Source organism: Rattus norvegicus, chromosome 3, assembly GCF_036323735.1.
Source record: "Rattus norvegicus strain BN/NHsdMcwi chromosome 3, GRCr8, whole genome shotgun sequence".
Lineage (NCBI taxonomy): Eukaryota > Metazoa > Chordata > Mammalia > Rodentia > Muridae > Rattus > Rattus norvegicus.
Genome location: NC_086021.1, coordinates 33,515,260 through 33,522,733, shown reverse-complemented (window position 1 = coordinate 33,522,733; position 7,474 = coordinate 33,515,260). Strand labels below are relative to the sequence as shown.

Sequence of the window (7,474 nt, the reverse complement as noted above, 5' to 3'; positions counted from 1 at the left end):
ATTCAGTGTATCATGGTTTACGGATTACAGGGGTCCATGCAATGCTTCTTTGATCCTGACCTTGGTGAAATGCTCTTCTAGGTGCTGGAGTGGTGAACAGGACATGATCCTGTCCATACAAGCCATCCACTCCAGTGCAGAGACAGACAAGATAGCTCATAAACAGGACACATAAAGAATGAGACAGGAAAGGCAACAGCACAGTGTGATGGAGGAGGCCTGCTAGTCAGATGGTGGCAGGTTTTCTGTAATGAGTAGAGTCCAGGGCTTTGCACAAGAGAAGCAAGTGCTCTACGACTGGGCTACCTCCCCAGATCTATCACTGATTTTGAAACAGGCTTCTCTAAGTGGCCTAGGCTGTCTTCAAACTTGGAATTTTTTGTCTTGAACATCTGAGTAGCTGAGGTTGCAAGTGTGCAGTCCCATGTCTGGCTATCACAATGGCTGCTTTGAACTGAAAGGCTTGCTTATACCCTCCCCACAGAGGAGAATATCTTCTGCAAACTGCAACATGAAATACAAAGTGAAGGGCTCTCAGATCCTAAGTGGGAGCAGGGGACTTAGCATCTATGACTTCATGTGTTATCGATTTATTTCCAAAGTTGGGCCACCTGGCCAGACCCCACCACTAGAGAGCACTCTGTCGAGTCCCCGAAGCTCAGAGTGAGCCAGCTTCGGCCCAAGGGGATGCAGCAAGGAGCAAGGAGCAAGAAGACTTTCTTGTATTCCAAACTGGCTTCCAGCCAGATCAGAATGAGACTTGGACTGACAGGAGACAAGACCACAGACTTTAATGCCCAGAAGAGATCTGGGTTTTGATGAGCCTGTCGTCACAGCTGCCCTTGGGTGCACACCATTCCTGCTCTGAGCTTTGGGCTTGCCTCTGAGGCTCAGCATGGAGCCCTTCCAGCTTTCTTAGGCTCCCTACTGCTGTAGCGCCTCTCATTCCACCCCCAGCAGCTCAGCTGATTTGCTATGAACATTGACATTCTGCACTGCTTCTGTTTTGTTTATGCTTAACTTTTTTTTTTTTTACATTTATTTATTCTGTGTTGGCGGGTGGAGATAAGTATGCCAGGGCAGATGTGTGTTAGAAGACAGCGTCTAAGAGTCCGCTCCCTCCTTCTACCCTGTAGGTTCCCGGGAACAAACTCAGGGGATCAGTCTTAGCGACAAACGGTTTTACCAACTGAGCTATCGCGCCTGTTTCCTAGTTTTAAAAAAACTCAATGCTGGGGTTCAAAACTAAGGCCTTAGGAATGCCGGGCAAATGCTGAATGTCCTGCTCTTGTGCTATACTCCCTGTCCTCATGTTTTTTGTTTTGTTTTGTTTGATTTTTGTTTTTCTTTTATTTGGTTTTTTAAGACTAGGTTTCTCTGTGTAGCTCTGGCTGTCCTGGTACTCACTCGATCTGTAGATCAGGCCGTCCTTGAACTTAGAAATTCACTGACCTCTGCCTCCTGAATGCTGATATTACATTAAAGTTATATACCACTGCCATCCAGCTGCAATATGTACTTTTTTTTTCTTTTCTTTTCTTTTTTTTTTTTTTTTTTTTTGAGCTGGGGACCGAACCCAGGGCCTTGCGTTTGCTAGGCAAGCGCTCTACCACTGAGCTAAATCCCCAACCCCATGCAATATGTACTCTTAACCACTGAGCCCCGTCTCTCCTGTTTGAGCTTTGAATTTTTTAATCCTTCTGCCTCGGTTTCCAAGTGCTAGTCTTACAGGCATGTGCCACCACACCTGGCTTTTGCACATTCTTAATATTTTGCCCAATTGCCCTAAAGTCAGTTTCTTTTTCATCTACTCATTTGTTTATTACACAAGTAAAACATTCATTCAAGCACATTATCTGTTATTCATTCAACCGATATTTCCTGAGCACATCCTTTGTGCTGGGCAGCGTTTGGTCTAGCCCTTGGTAAAATGCCAGTCTTGTGGGAAGTGTGCAAGCATGAACACTGCTGCTTTCTTTCTTTCTTTTTTTTTTTGGGGGGGTTCCTTTTTTTTCCGGAGCTGGGGACCGAACCCAGGGCCTTGCGCTTCCTAGGCAAGCGCTCTACCACTGAGCTAAATCCCCAAGCCGTCACTGCTGCTTTCTGACACCTGATCTCTCCTCTCCTCTCCTCTCCTCTCCTCTCCTCTCCTCTCCTCTCCTCTCCTCTCCTCTCCCCTCCCCCTCTCCTCTCCTCTCCCCTCCCCCTCTCCTCTCCTCTTCTCTCCTCTCCTCTCCTGCCCTTCCCTCCCCGCCCCACTCTGTGTGATTGTTTGGGTTGAGACAGAGTTTCTCTGTGTAGTTCTGGCTGTCCTGGAACTTGCTCTGTAGAGCAGGTGGACTCAAACTCAGAGATTTGCCTGCCTCTGCCTCCCAAGTGCTGGGATTAAAGGTGTGCTCTGCCATGCCTGGCTTGTGAATAGAGAACTGGTTTTCAAAAAGGCTAGAAGGGCTGAATGCACACTGAAGCCCAAATATATATGTGTATAGCTGCATGCACACCTGTGTTAGCGGTGTTGATAAAGCCTTCCTCATTGGAAGCAGGTGTCAGTGCTTGGATTTCCCCAACACCGCAGGGGGCAGGTATAAGGAGCTCACGTCACACAAGCTGTAACCAAAGTTCAGCCCCTAAGAATTCCCCTGCCCTAGAAGCCCATGGTAATGCTGCTTCCTCAGGAAGTTTCCTTCTTTCTTCCTGTTGGAATGAATCTCTGTCTTCTACAATCCCAGGGAAATTTGCTAACACTTCAGAGCATTCCCTGGCTCTGCTCCTTCCAGTGGGGTTGGTTAGGAAGTTAGATGTCTGTCTGTCCACCTGCCCACTGGCTAGGTACCTCTGGATGCCTGTCTGTCCACCTGCCCACTGGCTAGGTACCTCTGGATGCCTGTCTGTCCACCTGCCCACTGGCTAGGTACCTCTGCGGAGATAACTGCACTGTTAATCCCTCTCCCCAGTTGGCTGTTGGTGTATACATTAGGTGCTCACTAAATGGTGCTCAGCACAGACTGGGATGAGCACAACAGGACTGACCCTACCCTGCCTTTCTCTAGCAAACCAGCTGGTTTGGTCCAGATCATTCAACTTCTTGGCTCCCTCCCCGCCTCATCCCCAGTGATCTTTAAACATATAAACTCACATGCAGAGGGCCTTTTCAGGATCCCTAAAGCATTTAGGATAGAATTCTCCCAAAGATCCACTAGGCCTGGCAGAGTGGGCCTCTGATTCATCCGAAACTCAGAGTTCCAGACCCAGGGAATCCCACCTCTACTCAGAACTTGTCATGATCTTGTTGGCTGGTTTGAGAGTCACTGGAATCTCTCTGCCTGTGGCAGTGTCCAGTGTCCGTCCAGTCCATTTCTTTCTCTTGACTTCGTTCTCTATGACCTGCTTCAGATGTAGCTGGGTTACCTCCTTTGGGACTGCCTGTCCTTCACTGTCCTGACCACAGGGTAGGCAGGCACTCCATAATGTGAGGCCTTTCACTGGCTCCACACTCTCTGAGGGGAATGGGCAAGGGTGAGGGCAGCTTTAGCTCAGTCTGTGAAGAGCACTTGGTCCTGGGTTAGATTTCTAGTAGCACAAACAAAACCAAGCCTGCAGTGATGACGTGGGGGGAAGATGGCAGGAGGGGAAAGCCTTTTTCATGCTCTCAGTTCCTGTAGTTTCATGCCCAATCCACTCAGGCTGTGTTCACACCAGACTGCAGTGGATTACGATTTATACGTCTCCTAGTAGCCACTGCCAGGAGCACACTTAGGCCAGCTCCTCTGTAGCAGCTAATGAGAGCCCAGGACAATCTTCGGTCCCGACCCTGTTTCCGTCCCCTCCTAGCCACTGGGCGTTTATCTGTGAAATGGAACTGCTAACATACCCACTTCCGAGGTTGTTGCCAGAATCCAGCAAGTTGCTGCCTTTCTCAATCATTCATTACACGAGATGGGTTTTGCTATATTGCCCAGGTTGGTCTGGAACTCTTTGGTTTCAAGTGAATCTCCTGCCTCAGTTGCCCTGAGTAGCCAGAGACTATAGGCGCTTGATACTTGGCACACATCACACTTACTGTCAGCATCAAGGAACTTGAGATTTTAGCTAGCAGGGATCCCACTCTTATAAACCCAGAAACCACGTTTTGTCAAGTTCATTAAGAAAAACTCCCGGGGTTGGGGATTTAGCTCAGTTGTAGAGCGCTTGCCTAGGAAGCGCAAGGCCCTGGGTTTGGTCCCCAGCTCCGAAAAAAAGAAAAAAGAAAAAAGAGAAAAAAAAGAAAAGAAAAGAAAAGCTCCCAAAGTTTGTGTAGTTCATCTTTTAGTCACAGGGCATGCAGACATTTAAAGAGTGGCTGAGGGAAGGAACTAGAGAGGCTCCAGAGGCACAAAGATTCACCCACCTGCCTCCTGTGCCAGTGAGGAGAACCAGACAAAGCTGAAACCACAGTGCAGCTAGGCTCACAGCAGTGATGCTCACAGGGTAAGAACAAGAGAGTATCTCAGGGCAGGAGTGCAGGGCATGCCATGGAAGAGGCAGAGTGCTTGAGGAAGTCTAGGGTGGATGAAGGCAGGATGCATGAAGACCACCACTCACTCCCCTCTGGGATGGGACACTCACTGGGGTGACACTCACCAGGCTTATCTCTGGGGCAGACCAGATCTCTTCTGTATCAGACCTGTTCAGGGTACACATTAGACCTTCCAGAGTTCCTGAACTTCTGGATGGGTGGGCCATCAAAAGGAAGACACAGGAGACAAGCATTGACAGATTTGCCCACCCTTTCACACACACATGCTTCCCTCATCCATCGGAGCAGCAGCTAAGGGTCCAGGAGCCTGCGAGTTAAGCCCTTTTCTTTGGGGAGGGGAGGAGTAGCCTCCAGATCCCTCTTGGGGGTGTGGTCTCTGGAGACTGCATCTTCGGCCTGTTGGTTGGGACTAAATGATTTCCCCCTTATTCTTCAGATGAGCGTTCTAAGGGGGGTATCCCTCTGACCTCTAGACTGTTACCCCCTCACACTCCGGAGAAACCCCTGGGAAGGAGCTTTAAGGAGTGAGGACGCAAGAGATAAAGATTTAACTGGAAGGAAGCTTGGGCCTTAAGAGATCCTGGGGTCCCCTGGTTACTCTTGGGGAACTCAGCCAAGCTCAAAGAGGCCTCATTCAGGTCCAGAGTCCAGGACCGAGATGCGGGTGCCTGGCCCTGGAGGGAGGGGGCCACCGGCTAAGGGGTCAAGCTGAAGGAGCAGGCGGGGCATCAGGAGTGGAGGGTGCTGAGTGGGGTGGGAGGGCACAGGGTCTTGCCGGTGCAGAGTGGGGGGAGCGGCCCCCAGGGAGGGGCATGCTATGTCTTTAAGAGCTGCCTGAGCGCAGGTTGCAGCTGCCTGGCCAGCCCGAGAGACAGCGGAGATTCATTACCCGTCGACACAATGACCATTGATGGCCCCGTGGCGTTATTCAAATCCAGTACCAATTGCAGCCGAGCCCCTTTCTCTGCGCCAGGCCCGTATTGTTGGAGCGGCCCACTAAAAGCCCGCCCCGGCCCCAAGCAGCCAGAGGCGCCCGCTCGGGTTCAGCCCTGCGCCTCGCCAGCACGCCGGCTCCCAGTCCGGCTCCCTGGGCGCTGCAGGTGACCCGGCGGCACATTCCGGCGCTCCCCGCTGCCCCGGCTACCACCACCCGCGACTCAGCTACAAGGAAGCAGAGAGCGCCCGAGCCGGTGCGTGCGCGGGGCCAGGCTGGGGAGGGGGCCCCGTGAGTCCAGCATCCCAAACCCGGGGCTCAAGAAATGCCACCGACCTCGGGCCCCAGTTTTCTGGATTCCCAGAACCCAGTCTTGGGGGCGGGGAGAAGGGAGTGGGGTTCCCTGGGCCTGACAGGATATCTCCTCCAGGCTGGGGTAGCCCAGAGGCACAACGCGGGTTACTCTAGGGACCCTTGGCCACGATGGAAGGAAACACGCCGGGGGGGGGGGGGGCGATGGGGATGCCCTAGCAGGGCCGGGATTTGGACACCGGCTTGTCCACCTTACCGCGGGACGGGTTGCGATTGCTGAGCTTCTGCGAGGTATTCCAATACGCAGCTCCGGAGATCTGGTGTGCGCTTTTAAGGAGCCAGGCAGAACCCCGAGGGGGACCGGAGCCCTGAACTCAGGGGCTTCACCACTGATTGTCCAAACGCAATTCTTGTACGAGTCTGCGGCCAACCGAGAATTGTGGCTGGACATCTGTGGTTGAGCTCCGGTCTCAACAGAGACGGGGGCCGGGGGCCGCAGAGAGGAGGTCCACTCTGGGAGACCCCCTGGGTAACCGGCAGGTCCCAGAACCAACATAGTGGCCCCAGACTGGCACTTAAAGAGGGGACAAAAGTCCTTGCCACCGGCGCCGCCATCCTCATCCTCGCCTCTTTCCTTCTCCTCTGCGGGTGACCCGTGTCGGCTGGCAGGATCCTCCAGTCGATCATGCCTGGTTTCCCCGCTTTCAAATTTCGGCCGGAACGAAGCTGGCACACAGCGGCGGGACCCGTATGTGGTTCGTGCTGCCGGTCCTTGGTCAGAACCGCAGTTAGTGGGGGGTGAAGGTAGATGCCAGCAAAATTCTTTTGCTAACACGTTTTGAATTTGTTTTAACCTGTCCTCTGACCAGTACCCCCAAACAACAACAACAACAACAAAAAAAACCAAACAAACCCGAAATCAACCCTTATACCCCAAACCAGCCAACCAACCCCTCCCATAAGCTCCTCTGGACCGACTGGATGGGCTGTGCCTCCCGCTGCTGCCATGAAACTGAGAAGCTGGGGAACGATGCGCTCCAGCCGGGCAATCGCCACGGCTTGGGAAATAAGAACTTGGACAAATTAATCCTTTTCATTAAAAAAAAAAATCTTCGGAGGTAGTGGGACTTGTTTATTTCCTCAAAAGCAAGGGCCACGAGTTGCATGGGAGGGGGGCTGTTGAGCATTGATGGGGCTTAGTGAGTCACCTGTCTCTGACCCCTTTCTGCTAGAAACTAAGAAACGACCTGAGAGGACTATGGTGAATGGGCTCTGACCAATTTGCACAACGGAACCCCATAGGGAAGCTGATTTCCTCAGCCCATCCTCCTAAATGCTCACCATTAACTGGGGTGCCACAGAAGCAAGGAGGTCTCTGCCTATACCCGGGTCCCCACATCAGCTGCATAAGGCATCCAAGCACTTTTATGTCTAGAAGCTGAAGCCCAGGAACCAGGACAGGCTGACCCTCTAAAAATGTCACAGTGAGAAAACTATGACAAGGCTTGACCTCAGCACACCCTCAACTGCACTGGGACCCAACACTGGCTGGCTGCTCCTACCCACACAAGCCCAAGGGTCTGTTGTGCTGCAGTGCCTGGGAACAGCCCATCAAGCAGGGGCCATGAGAGCTTCAACATTGGCCCACAACATTAGACATTCTCATCTGTGCAAGGTGAAGGATTGCACCTTATTGACATTTAGTGGATAGC

The 7,474-nt window shown here is 52.2% G+C and overlaps 1 protein-coding gene, 1 long non-coding RNA gene and 2 other non-coding genes across 8 annotated transcripts in view; 2 read left to right on the top strand and 2 right to left on the bottom strand.

The window, feature by feature from the left end:
- Cercam (cerebral endothelial cell adhesion molecule) overlaps positions 1–7,221 on the bottom strand; it is a 38,305-nt gene extending 31,084 nt beyond the window's left edge. For 4 of the 5 annotated variants that reach the window (XM_063283485.1, XM_063283487.1, XM_063283488.1 and 1 more), the window contains exon 1: positions 1–2,217. This exon is cut by the window's left edge. The gene's annotated coding sequence lies outside the window, so the exon portion shown is untranslated. Of the gene's footprint in view, positions 6,534–7,103 lie in introns of those variants that run through there. The other variant, XR_010064603.1, reaches the window with a different exon arrangement.
- Positions 5,543–6,883, top strand: LOC120101515 (uncharacterized). Its single transcript, XR_005502067.2, has 2 exons — positions 5,543–5,706; positions 6,705–6,883. It is a non-coding gene; the product is annotated as an uncharacterized LOC120101515 (long non-coding RNA).
- Positions 6,134–6,233, bottom strand: Mir2964 (microRNA 2964). The gene has a single exon (NR_037382.1). It is a non-coding gene; the product is annotated as a microRNA 2964 (primary transcript).
- Positions 6,135–6,230, top strand: Mir219-2 (microRNA 219-2). Its single transcript, NR_031933.1, has one exon. It is a non-coding gene; the product is annotated as a microRNA 219-2 (primary transcript).
- Positions 7,222–7,474: the final 253 nt, after the last annotated feature.